General features: G+C 38.6%; 1 long non-coding RNA gene across 3 annotated transcripts in view; it reads right to left on the reverse strand.

Moving 5' to 3' along the window:
• The window catches only part of LOC119617394, a 162,037-nt gene that overhangs the window by 134,701 nt on the left and 4,833 nt on the right, over positions 1–22,503 (reverse strand). For 2 of the 3 annotated variants that reach the window (XR_005233624.1, XR_005233625.1), the window contains exon 3: positions 12,715–13,039. This is a non-coding gene — a long non-coding RNA (uncharacterized LOC119617394). Of the gene's footprint in view, positions 1–12,472; positions 13,040–22,503 lie in introns of those variants that run through there. The other variant, XR_005233623.1, reaches the window with a different exon arrangement.

The raw sequence follows: 22,503 nt of genomic DNA on the forward strand, positions 1-22,503 counted from the left end.
TACTCCACCAGTCTGGCAAAAATCCCCAAAGCAGAAACAGCCGGAGTCGGTCCTCTCAGTGTAGATGGAGAAAGAACAACGCTAACAACAAAGGGAACAAGAAAGAAACAGCAAACTCCTTTATGATCCTGAACTGTGTAGATCTGATGTTTTAAACTCCCTGTGTGGATGTCTATCTGTCTGTATGTGTTCATGCCAGTGCCACAAAGAAAAAAAAAATTGAAACAGCCTATGAGAAGAAAAGAAAGCCTGGTTCCTCATCATGCGCTTGTTAGCTTGTCCAATCTATGGCAATCAGCACAGTCCCAGGGGTTGAAAGACACGAGAAGCTGGGGAAAGGAAAGCCGAGGCTGAGGAAAAGATCAATACTGCACTGTGAAACAAGAAGTGTGGGCTATTTACTCTCCATTGATCTGATGATGCTGAAGAAACACCTCACTCGGCTATTAAATTGAGGGTATAAGTCTACTTTGGAGGGTTTTTTTCCCCCTTCCTGTTTCTCTGTCTTTTTTTTCACCCCAGGGTCAAGATTAAGTTAAAAACATCCACAAACAAACAAAAATGGATTGCTTGGGCCTGAAAAAGTAATTAATCTGCATTAAAATGCCATGGGAGCCGACACCAACGGCCTGTCTTAAGTTTAGCTAAAAGCAACAAGAGTCATGGTTGTATATGACAGGCTACTAAAAGATAAATTATAAAAATACAAATTGACTGTGACTTAGGGTCCAGAAATGCTCTGCAGACTGTACTTTAAGCCTAAGCCTACTGCTCACATTGGAAACACAAAACTATAATCTGAAGTCATTTATAGAGAAGTCATTTAAGTATGATTTGTGGTCAAGATGGACATTGATTTATCATTGCCCGAATTATGGTGCTAAGACTAACAGCCTCAATGCAAAGGAGAATAAGTCGGGACAAAGCTCCTGTAGATTTTACTCCCTGGACTCAAAGTATTTCTTTTAGTCAATTTTTGATTCATGAATTTTGATTCATGAAATTCTGTGGTTTCACTTGTCAATAAAGATCACAACTAAGTTAAGACAAAAAAAGACCATTTTGGAGCAATTTCTTCTGACAATTTTCTAAATTTAAAATACAACCAGAAAATGAAAATGCTGGAATACATATTATTGTATTTTCTATTGTAATAACATATCATAAAATGAAATAGATTAGAAATAAATTAGGCCCTAACCCTAACATAAATGTGTTTATTTAAGACTTGAGTTTCAGATTTGTTGAACTTTAGTTAAACAAACTTAAACTCAATACTAAGTAAAACTATTTCAATGGAGTTGATCCAACATGTGCAAAGATGTTTTTTTGAGTGCAGAAAGCTGGAAAATGTAATCAAATTTTCCAACATGCACCCAGTGGCAGAGCTGCAGCTGCACTGACTTGGTGTGAAACTCCTTTTTCCCTTCACATCTTTCTTTGCCTTTCTTCCACTCCTCAGAGAAGAAGCCTTATTGACTGTGTGGCTGTATTACAACAAGCAGTCTCTAATGACTCCCTGAAGACCTTTCTATCCCTGCTGCCCGCCCTCTGTCTCTCCCTCTCTCTGTCTCACTCCCTGTGTCTCTCCGTCTCTGCCTGCTCTTCAGGCTCCAGTTCAGCAGCTAATTAACCCTCTCTAATAGCGTAGATTACATTAGCTTTGAGCAGCTCGCACCCTCCACCGGACTCACACTGCCACACAATGAACCCAGCCTTGCTTTACAAATCTTTCCCCTTCACAAGAGCACAATTATGAATTCAAACAACTTCTTATCCACACTCACTCATCCAGGGACAGAAGCCCTCCTCTGCAACCGCCCCATTCCTCCCCTTCCACCACATCTCCCAGGCCTTCTTACAGAAAGTAATGAGAACTGAAGAGAGGAGACCACACAACAAGATGTGCATGAAGGGAAGAGGGATGTTGAAGGGTGGGGGGATAAGGAGCCCCTTTTGGGTAAATCAGAGGTCACTATAGGTGTTTCATTGGGTGAGCCTACAGAAGCCCCGCGATAACCCTTCATTTTAACGTTCCCATTCAGAGCAAAATGGAATCTTAATTACCATGAACAGACAGGACAAGAAGGGGAATACCAGGACCAAATGGAGCTTTATACCTTAAGTGGTCAAAGAGAGGGAATTAGACACCAAGAAAGAAAGACTTAGGCCAATGGAAGCTGTTTTCTATACACTGACAAAATGGCTAGAAAATTAAAAATCTTAATGAGGACTTAGGAAAGACCTACCATGCCTAAATTCCTATTAGCGAGATATAATTTTACAGTGTAATATTCAGTACCCTGGTTAAAGCAAGTAACATGAAACTGTGACTGTTTAATCATCTTTTAACAGTCCAACCAAACTGTACCCTATTAAAAAGTTCAACTACATTTGGTGCTGAAGAAAAGAAAAAAAAAAAGAAGATTCAAGAGAAAGGCTTTATTTATTTATTTAGTTTCCTCTTTTGATACAGTGCCTAATGGTGTTTTTGGATAACAAGTTAAGGTAGAGGAATGGTTATATAAAAAAGGTCTAAAAGAGAAATACAGTACAGAAAAAAATGGATGTAATCTATTCTGTCCAACTATAAATTGGAACAATTGTAGTAAAAGGACATTCTCATGTTTCTTTGTCCGAGCAAGTAATTTTCCTTCTGTCCCTTTTCTGTTGGGCTTGCCATAGAAGCATTTTCTACAACATAGAGCACTCTTCTTTCTATTTCAATAGGACAGCTCATTTGCTAGACTCCCAGCTTAAACTGCTGACTGGATTTTTCAAGGCTGTGTACTTTCTGAGTATGTGTGTGTGTAGAAGCCTGTGTGTGCAGAAGCTTGTGCTAAAAAAGGAAGAAAAGACAGAACTTCATAAAAGAAGGGTTGGAAAATGGAAGGAAAGATTGAGAGAGAGAGAACACACTGTATCATTAAAGTACTCAGAGATCATTAGATATATAAGGGCTCTGCTATGCAAGGTCAGGGCTGCTGTGTTTTTTTAGGTCGGCAGAGGAGCAGTAAAACCAGTCTAATCAGCCGCTTCTCATTCCCCTCTTCTCCCCTTTGTATCACTCCCTTGCTCTTCCAGGGACGAGTTAGTGTGGATTACAACCCAGTTTATTCATGCTCCTGTATGTATTTACTAACATCATCAAGGCTTATGAGCCAAGGACATGGAAACAACATAAAAGGCACTGAAACCCTGTGAGTGAGACACTGGCCTGATTGTCAGGTGAAGATTTTGGCTCTAAGTTTCTCTACAATGCTACTTTAACAGGCGCAACAAACTGCCTGACTATCAAGTGTTTTTATTAGACTGTTGTTTAAAATCAATTTTAATATCTGGAATCTGCCTCTATTGATGTGTGTGTTTGGGTCAGTACACGCGTATAAAAAAATACAATTCCTCTGCTATGGGGGGCAAGGATGTTGATTTTATTAAATAGTAAATGTGTTTTATATGATTTGGTAGTTTCCAACAATGTCTTTTGTGTAAACACCTACCATTAATTCTATGTCCCATCAACTTTTGCTCTGTTCGACAGCTTGTTTAGTGATAAGGACTGCAGAAGTGCCAAATTCAAACGGGGCTGCCAAGTTTTAGGTTGACGAGTCAGCTCATGTGCAGAAGTTGGTAACTGACTTATAAACTTGTTATGGTTTATGTTTTCTGTCCAATGTTGTTAAGGTTTGCCCTTGAATCATAGTTCTAGTTTTCTCTAGCAAATAAAAAAAATTGCATTACCTACCTTTATTCCTGCTGCCTCCTTTGCCTGCATTTGAGTCCCATTTCCTCCATGGATCAACTAATCACTGTTATTTAAATTGAATTTGAATAATTTGATATTTTTTCTCATCTCTAGTGTAAGATTGAGTAGACAATATACAGTTAAAATATAAAGTAAAAAATTCTCTAATCGAGAATTAATATAAGGCCAATTTAAATTGACTATGAATATTATAATAGCAATAAAACAATAAAACATCCAAGGGATAAATACTTTACCATTTTTGAGTAAAGTTTCTGCAAAGAATTTACTGTCAACTATACCATCAACACTAAACTGCAAAGTGTTCTACCTTATAATTTACTTAAATGTGCAATTTGTTTTTGCTATTTTATGTATATGATTATTCATGACTTACAAACTACATGACAAACTACAAATGACAGTATAATGTGTAGTTTGTGACAAGAAATCGGATGGAAGTCAGAAGTATCGTTTGTAACTGATTGAGAAGCCCCTTCGGACATTGGTTAAAGAAAAAGAACAACAAAAACTGAGCTATCATTTGATCTCAAATTATATTTTAAATGTTTTGACGACAGGTATACAATTTACCTGATCTTTATTGAGTTTTTGGATGACAATATCAGGACAGTTTTGTGTTTTCTAAAGGTTTGATATAGATTCCTTCTGAATTAAATTTCTATACTTTTCTACATTTAGGGATATGTGGCTTGAGGGCTACTGATATAATTATCTCTGTTGCACACCGGATATATATATATATATATATATATATATAAAATCTTATTTTCACCATTGTCCCCTTAGGCACTTCACACATTGTAGCTGCCTAAGTGTCTAGATATTGTATTTGTATTTAGATTTAGGTGCCCGAGGTGTCAACTCGGGTACAATTCAGTTAAACAGAGGTCCTCTGTGCATCAACTAATCAATAACACAACTCAAAACAAATAAAATGAAACAAACCTTTTTTAATCGCTATAACTTAAAAGCTGATAATGAATCATTTTGTTTTTGTTGCCTACTAAAACAGGCAGACAAGGTAGGTTGGTAGGTGCATAACCAAGAAAATAAATGCAAAAATGAAATCATCAATTGACAGAGACCAAAGGGCACACTGTAGCTAGCTCTGTTAGTGAGGAGCAATGCTGTTGATAATGTGGCCTTTTTATCAAGATATCGATGGATAGCTTTTAAAACTGACCCTTAGTTTTGTCGAGATGTATGTCCTGCTTGGCCTCTTACACAATTCTTTGGCCTTTGCCCCATGCTCCAGCACACAAGATGCAGATTACCAAAAGCCTATTTAAAAAACTGTGTCAACATAAGCCAATCGATCAAAGCAAAAACAGTAAACAAAAAAAAAAAAAAAACCCTTTCCATCTCTATACAGTCTGTACTTATAATATTGTATTGTAGTGGAGACCTAACAGTCACCTTGTGGGAACGAGATTAGAACACCAAGGAGAAAAGCAAGAGGCAAAAGTGCGGCTAAGAAAGTGTGTTTAAAAGAATGCCTCTGTAGCTCTTGACCATCTCATTAGGCTAATGTTTTTTATAAGGCACTTGAAATGCCAAGGCATCGGTGGATTTAGTGTAAACTTAAATTCCATTACCTGGCAGGCATTAATTGCTCACTGAGCCCAGAGATCTTCCCCCTGGGGCCTCTATGTTTCCTCTCTGTCATCTGGCTAACTATTCTGTCTAGACTAACTTAGAGCTCCATAATCCACCATGGGGATCAATAAACTGCACATAATTCAGCTCCAATAATGAGCTTTCACTTCAACACAAGCGCCAGCCCACTTCCCAAGGAACCGACAGGGGCGTAAAATGATAATGTAATTATTAAAAGGACAGACAAAATGAGTAAGCACTTTCACACAGAGAGGGAGGGGGTGAGCTCGGCCTCAATTAGACACACTTAAAGCTATCATTGTTATTCGAGACAAAGCTAATCAAGGAGGAGATACAGGGGGATCCATTTCAGCAGGTAATGGAATGACGCTCGCTGACTCTCCCATTTCCCAAGGCTCATGATGTTATAAAGGCCGTCCCGTGGTCACACATGAGTGCACACTCTTTAATGGAGAGCAATAGCTGTGGTTTCTAATCAGTGAGACAAAGGAGTGGACTTGTGATGGATAAGTTTGAGATTTTATCAAATTGCAACACATAAAATCATATTTGTAAGATATCATTGTACACCTGTAGTACTCTGTATTTTTGTGTTCACATGTTGTAAAGCACTTTGAATCGCCTTGTTGCTGAAAAGTGCTATATAAACAAATATGACTTGACTTGACCTGTAGTTTAAAGTGTTGGTCCAGTAACTGGATATAGGAGTTGTAATATCGGCTGAAATTACAATAGTTTAGAATGGCCTATGTAAATACATTGAATGTGAAAGGGTGTTTATGTTCAGATTAAACTTACAGCTGCATTTAGAGACCAGCATTAGAGATTTACTGTGTGATAAAGTAAATTTAACCTGGGGCCTTATCTGTTAACTACAGTTTCTCCAATTATATGCATCCTTGAGCCCCAGTGAAATCAAGAGAAGCTGGTTTGGTTTTACACCCAACCGCTCTTAATTCCTCTGCCGGCTTCAGGAGGTCTAGGGGTGGATAAATCAAGCTTTTACAGAAGACTTGCTCCTACTGTTTATCTGCTGGTGACATTTGCTGCACGGCCCCAACTGCACCGTAATTACCCCACTTATTCACTAAACAGGAATCATGCCTGGCAGGAACCCCCTGCCACAAAGGTTGCAGGACTTAGGGCTATATTCAGCCTCCAGAGTTCAATGGCCATGGCTTTATGAAAGGGCTCCATTCATTTGAACATCAGCATGGGTTCACTTTAGCGTGCTCTAAAAGAAGATAGGGGCTAAACTGACTCGCCTCAATAGACATAACAAAGAGCATCATGGTTGATGTTGATGATCAATTTACATCAGGCTGCACATGCTTTACTAACATCTAGCACACCTTGGCACACTCTGAATGTCACACTTCCCTTAGTAGAATGGCATTTGGAATAAATCCTCCTTCCCCAGGAGCCGGCACAATGGGAACAAATAGTTCTGCATATCTCGTTGAGGTAGACTGTCAAGGATAAAATATCATTCTAAAATGAAACACACAAATCTCAGTAATTGTATTTATCATATTTGCAAATAAATCAAGGTGAATACTTTGACAAATGTTTTTTAAAAACTTGAATTAGACCATGATGCTATTTTTGCCTTTAACTTTTAGTCATTGCTTTTGCTGATGAATCACACTGCTTGTAGTTTTGAGAACACCCTCAAATACAACTCAACAAAACTAAAAGAAAAAACTAAACAATTAAAACTAGGGTATGTGGTTCTCTTTTGCTTGTTGTGCAGCTCTTCAGCAGCCTACAGAGATCTGCATAGTCTTATCTGTGAAACATAGTAAGAACAGATGGATGACAAGTGACAAAGGGATATTTGGTTTAGGTTGTGCAGTAATGAGTGTCATGTGAATGCCACGTTCAAATTTCAGATGGCCTCTCCTGATCCTGAAGCTGCAATCAACACTGGGCCATCTGCAACACTGCAAATTAGCATAATTGGTGTACATTTCATGCTTATAGGGAGTACATTTTTATCCACAATTCTTCCCCCTTAACAAGATGAGCCGTGGAGATACAGAGAGACCAACACTGTTGATTAGACACAGACTTGTCTTGGTGAAAATGGATGAACTGACAATCAGAGCTTAGTGAGTGGCCAGGTGTTGGGGGCCAGAGTGCAAGTAGGCCAATGTGCATCTAAACTCGAGCACCTTCACTACACCTGGAACTGGAGCTGAGGAGATCGACAGCCTGGCCGTCTTGTTAGACAGCTCACAGACAGAGCACAGTCAACACTTATGCTTCTTCCAGCTGCTTTCACAGAATAAATTGAACTTGATTAGAATTAATCACTCTGAACATTGTGCAATTTGCAAATATCAGGGAAAATATTCTAAGCAGATTGTAAGCAGGAAGCAAAGAGAGGAAAACATGTCATTTTAACATAGGTTGATGATGTTTTTTTTAGCCACAGAAATCTGAAGTGGAGTTCTATGGAAAGGTTTTTAATAATCATTGTCTCACATGTTGTAGATAGCTTTTTGAACAACCTCAGTTTGGAGAAACTGAGTTTAAATCTGTCAGAACAATGAGCTAGCAGGTAGTCCAAGTGATCCAGAGTGGATTGCTGCCATTTTGTCTCCATCTTAAATCAACTCAAATCTCAAATATTGCAAGAGGTTCATGAAAATGCTATTTGATGTAGCTAGCAGCTGCTGCCACCTTCAAATATTTTTTTTTTAAACTCAACGTAAATAATTATGTAATTCAAAATTGATGACAATGTAAAAAAATTTTAAAATACTATTTGCATGAACCACATTTCTGAGATGGGAGCTGTTTTAATACAGCAGCAATCCATGTTTATGGCACCACTAAAACTAGTGTTTGGTTCATTAAACTGAGATTGTTCAATGAGTTATCCACAGCAGGTAAAATAATTGTTCATAAACTTTTTTTACAAAACCCCATTTCAAAAGACCTTATGTATTTCTTTAACTTTGAGCACCCAAGTGTACACAGTGTGATAAAATGCTCTAACTACTAACTTAACCAAAGTACCAAGAGCTTTGGGGATTTTTGAGCCTGAATTTTGTAGTTACAATTCTACAGAATACGTACATTACATTATACTGTTCATATTTATGTACAGCAAAATACACAAACAATAGCTTCCTTGCTCACTATATTAAGTAAAATAAAATAATTGGAAAAAAAATTAAATTGCCATTAAAGTTAGTAGAATTTATTCAGGATAGTGTCAGCATATGTTCCACATTTCCCTCCCTGTGTACAACATGAAAAGATGAAGAATCCAAACTGCCTAATTTTGAACTTGTATCTAATTGTCTCACGTCATGGGTCTAGGCCAGGGCATTGTTGCTTGAAGAATAAATTGGGTAATTCAATTAAAGTGCTTTCCAAAGACACATCGTAAGTGATGGAGAATGACTCTAACCCAGGCCTGAACTCTGTGCCCCCCTCCATCGCTCCGCTTGCCTGACAAATGGATGGCAGTGTATAATTGAAACACATTGCAGCCAGCGTAGGTCAATAACATCAGTCTCTCTGCTCACCAGCACCAGATTAACAGACTTTATTTTATCTTCCCTCAGCCTGTCCCAGCTTGACAGAGCAGGAGCGTCAGCTGCTTATCCATAAAAGAGGCCCCTTATCTTGAAAATAAACAAATACATAAGGTGCAACAGCCTGCTGTCTGTCCAAGCAGTTAAGGGCTACTAAGTTTAAGGCAAACATGAAGGTAGTTTTTTGTTTAGCAAATCATCATATGAAACTAGGCAAAGGCAAACATTCAGTATAGGAACATTGGACAACATATATTTTTAATAATATAATTTGGGGGATTTTGATCATTTTAGTATTTTCCTTTTTTTGGGAGGGTGGGGGCTTGTGGACAAATTTTAAGACCAATGTCATTGAGCAACATTTGTCCAAAACAACACCAAAACGTCACATTAATTAACAGTTTTGATACGAAATGACTGCTACTTCTGTAGACATTTAATGCAAAGCCGTGACTGTTTATGCATGATAAACACTAAGGATTAATTAGCTTAAGCATAAGTGTAATATGAAGCTCAAATGGGTGATTATATGTATTTAAGCCCAAGCATAACAAATCTACTGGCTTAAATTAATTTGACAAACAAATGGGAAAAGTAGGGTTAAGGTTCAAGGGTAGAAAACTCTATTATCTCACAGTCTTCACTCTACGCTTCCATATAATTACATGTTAGGTTGGACAGAGTTAATTGAATCTGGTCCATTGAATTTGTTTACAGTTCAGCTATAAGGAGCAGAAGCAATAATTCTTGACTTTCAACATCAGACTAAATGAACAAGTAGCCTCAAAGTAAATTCCTATAGGGCGGCGTGTGTAGTTGAGTGTATGCTTGTGTGACTGTTTGTGTGCCACAGCATTAAAGCTTGTGTTTACACGTTTGCCCACATGGAAGGCACACAAATTAGCCATGGATGGATATTCAATTAAGTCCTTTGTCAGGAGTCTCTGTAGGGGCGGAACAGGATGAACAGTACAGTAATCCGTGATGCACGACAAGGTGGCAGTTCCATTGTCTGTGTGACAGACAGAAATTATTTGCAGGCATGCTCGACCAACAGATTAGACCACTGTTGGGAAGCAAGATAAGATGGCAGCCAGCAATGTGGAAGGTGCCTCCTCTTCCAGTTTAAACAATGCCCTTAATCCATTCCCCTCTCATAATCATGTTGCTTGACATTACTTTTGCTATCCCACACACTGATTTTCTTGCGTCTTTCGCTCACATACTCACCCCCTTTCATTAAGATGAAGGCTTATAGCAGAAAAGACGTCATGATGTAAATTAATTTGTGGATTGTGCTAAAAACCCAAAAGCTCAAGTCAAAGGCATTCACTGGAGCATTATAGAACCAGAGTATTACCTTTTTTTTTCTTTGTTTCCTATTTTGCTTTCTGTCTGAGTAACTCCCAGCCAGATAAGTTTTGATTTTGTGGTAAATTCAGTGTTCACTTTCTGCTCATCTGTCAGCCACAAGCCCGCAGTCTTTCTGCCAGAACTGTATGTTTTTTATGTTGTATGTATCATTAAAAAAGTCACTGTGGTGAAGTCACTTTTGACTAAATAAAATCACATAAAGACTTAGACTGAACAGGTCTGACCTTGAAGCTGCCAAGAGAAGCATCAACAACCATGTTAAAACCAATAAGAACAATGCTGCCCGGAGATTACAGTAATAATAATATTGCTATATGTACACCTTTTTTTTTTTTCATTTAATTTAAGCTTAAACATCGACTCTTTACTTAAAGCCCATATTTACCTTTGTTTGCCCTTGATTAGGCTTCTTTTCACACCTTGATATTGTTCTTGTCCTCAAAAAATTTTCATTTTTGAGATTACGCATTCTTTCTTTAGATTTTTTTGCAGATAATGTTAAAGTAAAACAACTAAAGTGCCCAACAGTTCATTCAAATATGGCCTAGGTGGTAACATTTCAAACCTATTTGGCTCGTTTATGCACCATAATCAAGTTAATATTACAGAAAGTAAATCGGGCATGGTTGACATGGTTCTATATTTTTAAAAAAAGTTGATGCTGACAGAAGTGTAGTTACTGTAAGCTACACGTATGGAGGAGTTCCAGGAAGCAGCAAACATCCTCAAACATCACCGCTGTGTTGCCAGAAGGTTTTACAAACAGCTGTCTGTTCCAGGGGCAACTGCCTATTTTATATTTGCTTAAGTGAAACTGATTATGGCCAATTAGATGCCCATTAATTGTGAAAGCATGGGATGCTGCCAGCTGTTTACATGGGAGAGAAAAATAGCCTCTCTCATTGAAGTTTTCTCTCAAAACGAAAAGCACAGTCTTATTAAATTATTATATTTAAATGCATACTGTAATTTGGAAAAAGGCATCTTAGCCTGGTATTTTATGTAGACACTTAAAAAATAGCATTGCTAATGTGTAGACAAATATAGCTTTTTGATTATTTTTTGATTTTCAAAGTTAAAAGAAAAATAAAATAAATGACTTATCCCACCTCACATAGACGTAGGAATTAAAAATGGGTTCATGACAACAACCCAATGCTGTTAAAATATATAAAAGAAACCACACATAAACAACATAAAAAACATGTCAGTTCTTTGTTTAAAGCCTTTAACCTACATAAGCAGAACTTTACAGCTATGCGGTGCTGAATTTTTGATGAATGGTTGTTAGCTGCTCTGGCAATCTGGATAGATTTACCTTGACCCCATAACAATAGCCCAGGACCATCGGTCTGTGCCCCAAACAGGCAGAAAGAGCTGAATTTAGTCTTTTCAGGGGTTAGCAGCTGACCCAGGCACAGCCAGCTGGATCTCAAAGCAGCACACTTTTATTCCCACAAGCCTTTGCTAAGCCTTAGCAATGGCTTCAAGGAAGAAGCATCTGTTGCAGGTGTCATTAGTTTACCTCTGACCTTTTTCTGAGCTGACCCTATTAGAGAATAGAGACTAGGCGTAACCTGTCTCACCTCCAAACACGAGCGCTAAGCTAGCTGATGCTGCAGTTGTGTGCAGACTGGGGCAATAAATACCATTCAAGATGCCAAGTGAAGCTCTGCAAAGGAATGTAGTAAAGACAAATGAATGTTGAAATCGAGGAAAATTATTCAACCATTTACAACCCCTACTAGCACATCACTGTTATTCTATTTGTCTTTCACCACTTAAACTGTAAAATCATACAGAGTAGTGCAACCATTTCCCTCTCTCTCTCTCTCTCTCCAGTTTGTTGCCTCACTTCCACAAAATAACACATCATTGGACAGATAGCATCAATTCTGCCCACAGTAATCCTAGCACATCCAGTAGTATCACTCATTCAATTTCAGCCACCAGCTACAGCAAACATTATACACTGCACTGACATTACTAGCTGAACGGAGGAGAGAAGAGGGGGAGAAAAAAGCTGCAGCCATCATGTCATGATGCCCCTGTTATTGTGACAGATCAAATTTAGTGCTTCTGTGAGTGTGCGGGGGCTTAAGTGTGGTTGTTTAAGTGTTGCCTAACTTACTGTAGATGATCCTATTTAAACAGTTGCTTTAACCATGGCTGCAATACTTGTTTTATTGTAAATATTTTCAGTTAACCATGTACATTTACATTAAAGATAGCTCACAAGAAATTGAATAAAAAGATAAAATGTGAAAAGAATACATAAGGCTAAATAAATTTGGCGAAAAAGCATCAAAATGAATAAATGTTAAGTACAATTCTGGTTAGAGTACGGGGTATGTTAGTGTTTAGGCTGCCGGGTGGAGATTTTGACAGAACAGCAGGTTGGTTTACCTGGCTCTATGGTCCTGTCTCAGCTACGTCCCAGCTCGATGGGACATAGGGTTTGCACTGCTGGCCTTTGAGAGAAGGCAGAAGATGAAGAGACAGTGTCAGGCTGCCTTTTTAATGGTCAGGAGTATAGTTAGTTCTACTGACTCAAGCCTTTCCCTTGTGATGCTGGGTCCACTCCACATAACTGGCCATAATTCAACTCATTTGGCAGTTTGAGGTCTCGAAGGTGTTGGGATAAAAAGTACGGAGGGGCCTAATGGCAGACAGAGAGACCGGCTGAAGGCAGCTCGTACAAGATCTACACAGGAGATCTTGAGAGTACACCCTGGAAACAAACAAACAACAACAAAAAAAAAAAAAAAATACATTAGTTACTGAACAGGAGCAGGAGGCAGTTTTAGGCTTCAACTGTACAACTCTAGATATTTAATAACATATGTTTTCATTAATATGTCAAAATCTTCAGTATAAAAATATAATACAAATAGTGAAATATCTATGCCTCATCACTTGATTGCAAAAATACGAAAGAAGGAACATTCTGAGTTGGGTAAAGATTTCCCCAAACCAATTGTAGCTTGTTTTGTTATTTGCCATCATTTACTACCTCCTTTCATTCTTTTTAACAAGATCAAAACTGAATGGCCACAAATTCAGATTTAAAAAAGATGGATGTAGAAAAAACAACTTAAACTGCTCCATTGTTGTTGTGGTATCTAGAGTATAAATGAACAGTGGAATGTGTGAAATAGTGTGTTACATCATAAATTCTGAAAAGCTTCATATCTCAAGTTTACACATCAAAAACAAAGTTTTTCAAAATCCTAACTTTAGAAAGCATTTAAAAATTTGTGCTATCAGTACAAAATAATTTAAAATGTTTTTTTTCTTTACATTTAATAGAAAGGAACAACTAAGTATATCACCATAATGACTTTCAACTAAAATATTTGAACATTGCACAGAACACCTTAAAACTAGACAATTTTTGAAGAGATTTTGAAGGTAGTCACTTAAGCCACTGGCCAAAGTTTCAGCATAGCTTTGTAGTAATGTAAGCTGAGAAAAACTTTTACATTTTGAAATATATATATAGAGCCTAAAAAATGTAAAGAGAACCAAGATCAAAAGAAATGTTAAAGCTGCCGCCCTATGGTAACCATACACCTGCATTTGTCACTCCCTGATTGCCAAATTAATGAGAGGCAAACAAAAATGCAGACCTCAAACAAACAGTCGCTGTGCAAAAACTATAAGTCAGACCATAAAAACTCTTGATTTGAGTGGCAGAAGACTGATAATCACACATATCTTTATGCTTCTACAGTGTTTTATGTAGGGGTTGCAATAAGTTAAAAGAAAACTCTTACTTCTAGTTTTGAATAAAAAATCTTTTAAGTCAACTGCGGCGACTTCCAAATGCAGCGACACACACACAGTAACATGATGTCTGACAGCTATTCATCCACCTCTGTGTTTCATCTGCTGGTGTTGATTGAGACTGAGACAGAGTTAAGTGATAGATTAGTGATGTGGTTTCAGATTAAAGTGTTTGTGGTGAATGTTTGCAGGGACAATCTTCTTCCACTGTGAGTTTCTTTGGCTCTGTAGGGTGCTGTGCCTCCAAAGGGGATTTTAATTGAGATGTTGATGAAAAAGTAGATTTGGGACTGAGATGGAGCACAGTGTGCGTCTGATGGGAGAGAGGAAATTATGGCAAATTCTAGTCTGGGCATGTTTTTTTTTTTCTTTTCTTTCGGGGGTGGGGGGCTTTGAAAGCATCTTTGAAGGAAGAAAGTGAAGAGAAAGCTTTTTTTTTTTTCTTGAATTTGTGTGTATGTGTGTCTCTGTGTAAATGAGAAAGAGCCCCGATGACCCCTGAGTTGAAGTGTTCTGGAAACACAATTAAATGGTGTTGAAGCATGACAATGAATAATCAGTTCAGTTTATTATTACTGATGTGAAAATAATAAATTAGGTTAAAATGGCTAAGAAGACTAACATCTTTTTTATATTTTGCTATATTTGTGCATCATAAACTTTTAAAAATAAAACTACATGAAAAAAATAAAATCTGTATATAACAGATTTCTCCAGGAAGATTTTATAAATTACTGTTGTCCGACTAAAATATGAGTTTACTATTACCTATTTAGACATACAGTACCGCACACAAAAGCATATTTTTTATCACATTGGCAAGTCCACAGAGGAGATAAATGTTTCATTTTCACAAAGTGAGAGGTTTCCTGCTCTGAATGGGTGTAATTTTGAGATTAAAATTCATTTTGTTTAAGGACATGTATATAACGTGAAGGTTAATCACATGCTGAAGTTTTGTAATGCCAGTTGTCACTGCACTGCAGTGCAATCAGCACTGTGGGAAAATAAGTGGGTCACATAATAGGACCTGGAATATAATCTCAGTGATTACAAAGATGCTTCAGCTGTGATTTTGCAGGGTTTCCCCAACATCTGTTCTGAAGAGGAGGAACCCAGATGAAGGAAAAACAGATAATACAGAATTGTACGCACGCCTGCAGACTTGCTTCATGGCTGCACACACAAGCCTGCACCCACTTCATGAGCATGTCCACACAAAGAACAAGCACGAAGGCTCAGATGTAAAGACGTGTATTTTGTGTTCTTAACACAATTCTTTAATTAATAACTTGTCTTTGTTTTGAAGAAAGCCGTTTAAAACTTTAAAAAATTCACACTGCTGACATTTTGTTTTCATTGCAAATAATTAGTAATAATTGACAAATTAAGATGAATGAAATGCCTTTTTCGAGGTACCTTTTAGTGAATGTTTATGGATATGACTGAATAATTAAGGTGATATGGCTAAGAAAGAGTAAAAGCAACAAGTACACAAAGAAAATAATAGGATTTTCCATTTACAATGAGCACCAAGTTTGTGTTAGTTTCTATCATATCACATAGTATTTACCATGATTTTTTGTAGCTCTATTTAGTGAGCTTCAAAATATAGTGTACGCATTGACTAACTGTATGATTGATATAGGTTTTCTTCATTTTTTTTCCCCGCACAGGGCTTGTCTAGTTCATTGTGACTCCATGTGGAAAAAAGAAAGAAAAAAGTATCGCTGAAGGAAACAATGCTTGTGTCGTTTAACAGCAATGTAAAATCAATATATGTTCTGAAATGGCAGGAAAAACATCATTGTAAACTAGTTATTGACGTGTTAAAGTAATTTACACTTGCTAGTACAAGACAGATCGTGGCAATATTTATTTAGCTGGCAAGCTGGCGGTGGGAAAACGATACGGCAGCTGCAGCTATCGCCAGATGCTGGTGTTACAATGTCCGTCCATCAAACCGTCCCCCCCCTCGCTACCCTCCTCCTTCACTTTCCCAAATGACTGGCTCCTTTTTTGCTGCAACCTGACAGTCCTAAAACAACTGTATAATTAGAGCTGCATCTGTCACATAAGTTTATTCTGGGTTTCAGTTTGGAAGTCCCAAGGTGGAGGAAACACGCTCGAGCAGAAACAAGAATGGATGATCTTTTTGAAAATAAAACCTTTTATCCCCCTTTGCGAAATTAATCTCAAATTTTATTTTATTTTATTTTAATTAAATGAATGGCTTTTAAACGAATAACCTGTAGATAGAGTTGTAGTACAGAGACAAACCTTAATGGGAAACCATCTGACAGCATTCAAGCAATGCAATTAGTCAGTACAGTACTAGAATGTGTACTAACCACCTCACGGAGAAAAAAGAAAAAAGGCCAAAGGCTGCTAAAAAGAAGAAACATGCAGCTCTATGGTGAGCCATTTTGCTATCAGTTGCAGCAATTAGGGAGCACAATGTAAAATGTCACAGCGGATCTGTATCATTGGCAGCCCTGTCACTGGAAAAGGCCAGGAGGAGTGGAGAAGCACAGAGTATGGCAAATCCCATCGGCTAAGCTTGCTTTAGTAAAGTGAAGGAGAAGATCGTGTAAAATTAGTGCCATTACTCTAGTTCAGAAAGTGTCATGTCACCCGTCTTCTATTAGGGGGGAAACAGAGACAAAAAGTATGATTAACTAGCAGTGTGTATTAGTCTTCTCTAAAATGATAACATGCACGAGCAAAGAAGTGCCAGGATACTTGTAAAAAAATGTTCATTTTGGAGTGGTTAGTTTTGGACAAAATAAATGAGAAATAAAGCAATATTTCAAAAAAAGGGGGACTGAATTCAATAAATACAGATAAAATGAAACAAAACAAAAAATGGTTGCACTGGACTGAATCCCGTAAACTGATTTCTTTGGCTGTCCTGTGTGATTTCATTTTATGCTCCCACTTTGAATCTATATTGAGAAAATAATGGTGGCAAAAGACACCTTTTAATTTTCAGCTCACCATCATTTTTTTGATATGTCTAACTGAAGATACTCCCCAGGATATATTATATCATTTGCAGATTTCCTCCCAGTTTAGATCAAGTTGGGATGACCAGCCTTCTTGCCCAGACTCATTAGATTTGGGAAACTGATTGAAAGCACGCCCGGGCATGCTCTCTGTTACTGCCATTATACACCCTGCTCAAGCTTCTGAACAACAGCAGCATTATCACCTCTGCACATGCACACGTAAACTCACCACCAGCAGGAATGTGCCCACAGAAATAGGCAAAAACAAAAATTATAGTGAAAGAAAGCTACTTCTAACATTTATTTACCTTGTTGTCTATTTCTGGGTTGGATGCCATGATCTTTAGATGGACAGAATCATGAAACAGCTATATCTAGTGACAAAATTGTTAATATATGAAAGATTATGGTTCTTAGTGTCTCTACTCCTAAGGTTTCGGGGCCACAACTTTATTATAAGCTCTCTCTAGTGGCTTTAAAGTTGATTGCAATTCAAGCAATTGTATTATAAAGCTAAAAATGTAAACACAAATTTGGTTTTTCCAAGTTTAAAGATCAACCATGTGGCAGATTTGCATTCAGAACATATCAACTCTTGCTGTTGACCTTGTCACGTGTGCAAATGTGTAAGACGATTAGCAGAGCAGTATCTGAAAATATCTTTAGTGGATCAAAGCAAGCAAAAGAGGCATGGGGTAAACACAGCATATGTGTGTGTTTGTGTGTTGTTTAGCTGCCTGCTGAAGGAGTCAGTAGAGGTTCACTCACAGTACCACAGAAACCCCGCAGCTGGGTTTGCCACTAAGGAACGGAGATGCCCAGGGAGAAAGAAAAAGAGAGAGGGGATGTGGAGAGTATGTGAAAGAAAAAGAAAAAGGAAAAGAAGAAGTGCATGGAATATAGGAAAAGCAGGGGTGGTGGTGGAGGGGGCTGTCTCATTTTGCCTATTTTGCCACAAGCTCTTCAAAGGCTACGTCTTGCCTGGAACACATCTGGGAATGAGAGTGAAAGTTGAAGAGTTCCTTCTGCTCTTTTCTCTGAAGCCCCCAAACCAGTTTTGCTGATTCTACACTTTTTTTTTTTATCTGCTCTTTTCTTTCAGCTCTTATCTTTTTTTTCCCCCCTCATTTTCTCGCATTCTCCCTTTGCACACTTTACCTTAATGCACAATTATTCTGTCCAGCTGAACTTTCCTTACAATAAATTATATTCACTATTTCACAACTATAAACTAAAAAGCGCTTAATCGCCTTTTTTGTTTTCTTTTCTTTTGGGGTTTTTTCACACATTTAGCTTGAAAATGAGGACAGCACAAAACATAAAAAAATGCTCAAAGAAAAATCAATTAGACTAATTTTGAAAAGTCATTTTGAAATCATCTACTCTAATGTTATTGGTTGACATCAGGAAACAACATCAGCAGATCTTTTTTTTTTCTCTCTACAACCAAAACAAAAATGTTTAAAAATTGCTGATATGGAACACTGTGATTCTTCTGAGGAGGTGTTGGCAGGTTAAGAGGATACCTTTCCTTTTTATAGTTCTTGTTTTTTAGTCACGCCTGTTTCTTCTTTCCAATTTCACTTTTCTCCCTCTCTATCTTCCTTTCTTGCCAAGGTTTATCCCTGAGGTGTCCTCTGGGGCTACCTACTGAATAAGCCATTTGAAATATATTTTCTAAAGAACCTTCCGTTCCTTTTTTTTTTTTTTTGAACTGCTATCTCTCTAAATGTCCTTAAGAAAAAGTGGGAGCTAAAAAAATGGCAGCAAATGTTTCAAAGTACACTACCTGTACTTTCCTGTGTAGTTTACTCATTCAGAAAGGAGTCATAGTTTCCCAGCAGCAGAGTCATAAAGACTTCTGGGACTGTGATCTGTACTGCAGTATGTGAGCTGCTCTCAGACAAACCTGGACTGTGGCAGTATAGTAGAACTCAACAGTGGCTGATAGAAAGACCAAACACAAAAGACAGAGGAATCTGGCTGAAACTAGTAGTCAAAAACTGACCAAGCTTTCTACTTAACCTTTTGCTCTGCACAGAATGTCATTAGTGTGTGACATGAAGCTCTTGAGCCCTTGAAAAGTTTATATACTGGGTGTGCATTTTAACTAATCACATTTTGCACATTATCGTCTAGAATTTCAAAGGGCAATCTATAGTCCTAAAGTCACAATCAGCCATTTTTTGTAAAGTGCATCACTGTGTCACATCATGGACTGCAGCCTGCTCTGTCAACCAATTATGCCACTTATAGCCAGAACCCCCTGTGGTGTTTTGATAAGACCCTTTACAATTTCTTCCAATGAAGCAATTAGTTCCAGTATTTGTTTACAGGGAGCAAGTGCGACTTCAAGCTAAAATAATATCTGTTATCTCCATTTGCCATCAGAGCAGAGTAAATCCACCACTGGCTAATCTTAACCTGGCTCTCTCATTGAGGTTTAATCTTGTCATGGCAACTTAGCATCTAGTACGGGTGAGTACATGTTACTGTGTGCGTGATGGTGTGTGTTCTTATGTGCGAGCGTACATAAGTGTGGTTGCACTTGAGGAGTGCGTGCGTGGAGGAGACAGATACAGTAGACAAGCCAGTCATTCTCCTCCTGCCCCCTCCCTCTACCCCAGCCGTGTCAAGAACCAATCACGTGTGAAAACTTGCCTTAACTTCCCTTGCCTGTGTGACTACGGCGTCAGAGAGTTTGACAGATCTGTGCGCCACGGAGGCGTCTCCCAGCCATTTGGCATGCCATGCGCGTCTGTTGCGCTGGAGACTGCCTGTCAAACGCCTATGAGTCGGTAGCGCAGCCAGGGACCCTACGGAGCGCCAGATGGGCCATTAAGGTAGTATTAATGTAGATGCCATCGCTTTTCTCCTCTGACTGGGACATGCTCTCTCGAACTGCGAGCAGCTGCTGCCATTTACTAGGACAGCTTCCTGCTAACTTTGGCCAACTGGCATCACCACTGACTCGCTCTCAGTGTAATGATATACTTTTTCTTCTTACTATACCTGTGACTTTTCCTCGCTTACCCTGCCCTTCCATTTCCAGATGTTTCAAGAGGGCAGAGCTGAAAACTTCCAGCTTTTCCTGCCGCCAAAGTGTTAGACAGACACATTCAGGGAGAGATTCCCTCTCCCTTTCTCTTACGCATGCACAAATATAAATGCCAGCACTCTAATAGGAGTATAGAAACTGGATCCATCTGTACACCCACTCCTAAGCTCATAATCAAGGCGTGATATTCAGTAGTGTACGGTTATTTCTGTTTATGCCCTACTGAGTGCTAATATCATGCTTTAATTGAGAGAAAATTGGCTGTTGGCAAGAAACAGAAAAGAAGGTTACCAAAACCCTTACCATGGATAAGTGTTGCAATCAGTAATATTCTATTTAGTTAAGTAGCCTAAAATGGGATGTTTTGAGATCATTATTCAAATCACATTGACAAAATCCTATTATGAGAATTAGTTTTCCAGAAGGAAATGTACAGAATTATTGATGTGTAATAAATGTGCTTTCAGCTTTACATACACCAGGGGCATATTAGGAAACAGTGGGGCATATGATTCAAACTGAAACAAGGTCACAAACACCATATTTCCCCTCGCTCACACTGAGAAAATAATGCACATTTCAAGTACAAACTTTGCATAACATTTATTGGCGTAAAGAATAGTTTCAGAGCGGAGCAGAAGTCATAGTTACAGCACTTTGGATCTAAAAGAGGGGAGAGTAAAGAGTCAGATAGGTGGGCAGTTTTAAAAAAGATGCAGGATCTCCACAGGCACAAGCTGACCTTCCTGTAAAGCAGAAACTAACTCCCTCTGTTTCCTGTCTCTCATTCTGCAGCAGAGCCCTGGGCCTATATGAAGGAACAGAACAAGTGTCCTTTGAGTTGCCCCCCCCAGGGGGGATGAGTATAGTAGTTAAGGTCGCTGTACACCCACACCGAGTTCTGCACTGCAACAATAGACAAGGAAAAAAAAATGAACTCCACAATGACTTTATTGTCTGTCAGCTTCTCACTTTCTCCCTCCCTCCCTCCACAGCATCACTCAGAATGTGTCTGGAAGGGGGAGGGTTTGTGGAGGGGGGTGGGCTGTCTACGTTCGTGTCTCGAGAGGCAGCTCAGATGAGGACTACAGGGTTGGCATCACCGGTGGTCAGTGTTGAAATCAAACGCACCGCCACTGAAGCGCAGCAAACGCTTCTGCTCGCACGCAGCCGTTAGTGTACTCGTGGTATCAAACTGACACCTTCTCCCTTGGCTGCTCCTGACAAGGAATTTCCTCGTCTAAAAATTAGTTATACCTCGCCAACAGCACTGTAGCAATTTGTACAGTTGTGAATAGATTTAATTCTGGGTAGATGAGATAAAGCTTTATTGTGAAGAATAACAATATGCCGGCCCAGAGGATACAAATGCATGGAATAACATGAGAGCAATGATTAAAAAATAATAATGACATGATCCCGTGTTGTTGACCACACACTGCAGATTGAATGCTCAGCCAGCTGTCTGCCAACTCACTGATTTGAAAGTAATTTCAAGAGCCTCCTCAAAAAAGTCACTAATCAATCTCCTCCAACAATGCAAACCAATTTCTCCATAGCTGATTGAGAACAGCAATTGCTGTTTTGGTACTTGTGTTTAAAGAATAGTGCCAACTTTCTATCTGAGTATCTACATACTGAAAAATAGTGGCTCTAATCAGCTGTCTGCAAAGTAACTCATGCAGCAGAGAGGGGATCACATACATTTTTGTGTGTCTGCCTCACAGCTTGACAGACGAGATTAAGCTGACATCGATTGCAAAGTTAAAACTTGAGGATGAGGAAACAGCGCCTGTATGCTGATGTGTGGTGGCATACAGGGATCCCTTTCCTGCAGCATTATCCAGGAAATCCAACCTGCAATGAACAGGATCGGTTCCTTTATTTACAAGGTGCGTGTTATTGCTTTGCTATGCAAATGCTTTCAAAAGCACAGTAATGCCATCCCGCTTTTGTGTGGGAATGATCGCTGCACCAGGACAAGCAAACCAGGCTTTGATAGGTGCAGAATAACGGTTTTATAGAGCTCAGCAATGTGTGTGTGGGTGTGTTTCAAATAGGTTATTTTGGATGGGTTTTTTTTAAGAAGAAAGGAGGCATTACTGAGGCCTATTGGTGCAAAGAGGTAAACTTCCTACCACAAGGCGATTAACGTGAAAAGAATCATATAATAATATTTTCCACTAAAGTGAACACAGAAGCAGAGTAAAGCCTGTAATCACATTATTATTTGTGTCGGAGATCAAGATCAATCAGGGTTAACGCACGGCACGGTGTTTAACAATGGATGGCTGTGTAGGAGATATTTATACAACACAACTGGGTGTGAGATTTTATGGGGTT

The sequence above is a fragment of the Kryptolebias marmoratus genome, linkage group LG1 (assembly GCF_001649575.2).
Source record: "Kryptolebias marmoratus isolate JLee-2015 linkage group LG1, ASM164957v2, whole genome shotgun sequence".
Taxonomy (NCBI): Eukaryota; Metazoa; Chordata; class Actinopteri; order Cyprinodontiformes; family Rivulidae; genus Kryptolebias; species Kryptolebias marmoratus.